Source organism: Tachypleus tridentatus, chromosome 10 (assembly GCF_004210375.1).
Source record: "Tachypleus tridentatus isolate NWPU-2018 chromosome 10, ASM421037v1, whole genome shotgun sequence".
Taxonomy (NCBI): Eukaryota; Metazoa; Arthropoda; class Merostomata; order Xiphosura; family Limulidae; genus Tachypleus; species Tachypleus tridentatus.
Window position 1 is genome coordinate 192,403,248 of NC_134834.1, and position 3,033 is coordinate 192,406,280.

Here is a 3,033-nt window from a genome sequence, read left to right on the forward strand (position 1 = left end):
TTTCGGGGTACAATTCTCTGTATATAAAGTATTTCATACTTTGGAAATTTAGGCCTAATATTATTACTTTGTCAACATTTTTCATAGAAGATGATATGAATGCAAACGGTGTCACAGTTGAACATTTTCAAAGTTGTTTGTGTTACAGGAAGTCATGTTTTAATTAAACAGACCCAACTGACAAAAATTACACTATGTAACAACATTTTTACTTTTTCTTGCTCCTGGACAGAAAGTGTTATTTCACAATTGTTTATGTCTAAAGTTAATGTAAAAGACCTATTTTTATTTTGTGACCTGGTAGCGTATAATGAAAACATGATGGGAGACTATATTTGGGGATTGATACATGAAAGTGATTTACATTAATTGCAAATATAAAAAAAAACAACTCACTTCTAAACATTTTTGTATAACTTTAGTATAAATACATGTAAATCTTGATTCATATGTTGTTTTATTCAGACCTTATGTAAATGAAAATGTGCAAATTTGCCAGTTTTTACATAGAAAATAAGTTAATTTCTAAATTTCGTTATCCAGGTCACGAAAGCAAAGTTTGAAGGGAATAATGGCCATTTTCTCTACTTTTATAACATAAGTAATTAAGAAATAACACATAATATCTAGGAACAAAACTTGTGTTACATAGTGTTATCTGTTCTTTGTAGTCAACTAAACAATACTGATATAAGTTTAGTAGAAAATGATAAAAAACATGAAACATAATTAATCTTCATAAAATACCAACTATGTTTATTAGGGGTGCTTTCTTTATAACAACTTTTTTTCTTTCTTGAAACCCCTCGGTGTGGATTCCTGTATGTGGTGAGGGGACCTCCCAGGGAAGGTTTAGTTCTTTCAGTTTACCTCCTCTGGGATCTAAACATTCACCCACGTGTTTGCCGTGCGTGGCGACCCGTGAAGGGGAGGAGAGGATCCTGGTGGTTGAGGGGTCCAACCCTAACACACCACTGTGGTCTTGAATTCCTGTAGACGGGCGGCCTTTGGGTGGCCCCCCTTGGGTCACTCGGCTGGTCCACTTGGGCTTGAGTCAACCAAGTACCAGTGTTGGAAGCTCTCAACGGATGTTGTGGACATTGTGTCTGATGTTGGTGTTTGAGTATAGTGCTCACGAAACCCTGGTGTTGCTGCAGTGTCCTTGCATGACATTGTAGTGCGTCCCCTCGTAGGGCTCCATGGTGGGTGGGGTCAGTGGGTACTGGAATCTTCCTTTTTTTCCTATGGATTCTCCAACAAAAAATTTAAATAAAATAGTGAAAAAACAGTCAATAGGTAAACGACCACGCCTTGAAGACTCTGAGCAGCAATCTTCAACATCTGTACCACAAGTACCTCATTTTCTTATATTACATTCTCTTTCAGAAAAACCTTTAGGGCAAATGTCCCCTTTTTTTTCATCCAGAAGGGACTAGAGGGACTTGCTGGCTCTCCAAAGTCAGTAAAGAAGCTTCGATCTGGAGACATATTGGTTGAAACATCCACTTCCCAATACAGTGAACTCCTCTTGAATTCAAAGGCAATTGGGGATTACCTATTGAGGTTACACCCCATGCTACCTTGAATTCATCACGAGGAGTTATTGTTGATAGGGATTTGAAGAATGTCCCCGAGTCAGAGATTCTCGCTGGTCTCTCCACTCAAGGAGTTTCTGCAGTGAGGTGCATCTCCATTCGTAAAGATGGAGTTACACTGCCAACAAATATCCTCGTTTTGACATTTACATCGCCACGTGCACCTGCCACCATCAAGACAGGTTATCTAATTTGCAGGGTATGGCTGTACATTCCAAACCCTCTTCGATGTTTCCAATGTCAGAGATTCGGCCACTCAAAGATGTCCTGTCGTGGTTCCCTGACATGTGCTCGTTGTGGTGGCAAGGACCACGATGCCTATGAGTGTCACAAGGACCCACATTGTGTCAACTGCAATGGTTCCCACTCTTCCTACTTTCGTTCTTGCCCAAAATGGTTGGAGGAAAAAGAGGTGCAGCATTTGAAAAAGACTCATAACATTAGTTATCCTGAGGCTCGGAAATTGCTGTCCGCCACTCCATCTCGGACATATGCTGCTGCACTTCGTTCTACAACTACAGTGGGAGTGCAGACAGATCTCTCTGTACCTCCAAGAGAATCGTTTTCAAAACAAATGAAAAGCCTTTTGACCTCCATGGTTAAAAAGGTTGATGAATCGACTTCAACACCCATCTCTGTTCCTCCCATACAGTCCAACAATTCTCAAGATCCACATCCTTCGATTTCAAATATAGGTATTTCTTCTGATACATCTTTTTCTCCCACCCCACGATGCAAAAGAATCATTCGTTCGCGTCCTCAGTCACTGGAATCCCCTTCCAACAACAAAGACCTGCCCAATCGACCCAGAGTAGGATCCATGGAGGTTGATAGACCTCCTCCGAATAAGGACAGTAAGGAAAAAAGACGTAGTCGTAAACAGAAGGGTTCTCCAGCTACTTCGCCTACCCGTCGTTAAAAATGGCCACCTTGATACAATGGAACTGTCGAAGTTTGCGTTTTAATCTGGATGATATCAAAACACTGATTGCTTCCTACCATCCTGTATATCTTTCCTTACAAGAAACATTTCTAAAACCTGCTGATACAGTCACCATTCGGCAGTTTTCTCTGTACAGAAATGACAGGCTGTGTGATGGACGAGTTAATGGAGGGGTGGCACTATTGGTTGATCAGTATGTGCCCACCCTCTCTTTGTCACTCAACACACCCTTGGAGGTCATAGCCATCCGTGTTTCCTTGGGTCATAACTTCACTGTTTGTTCTCTCTACCTGTCACCTGGAGAGACATATGATCAATCAGACCTTGATGCTCTCGTTGAACAGTTGCTGTCTCCCTTTCTAATCCTGGGGGACTTTAATGGACATCATCCTCTCTGGGGAAGTGCTGTTATTGATAGGAGGGGTCGCTCTGTAGAGTGTATGCTCTCTGATCACAATGTTTCTCTTTTCAATACTGGTTCTTCTACTTATTTTC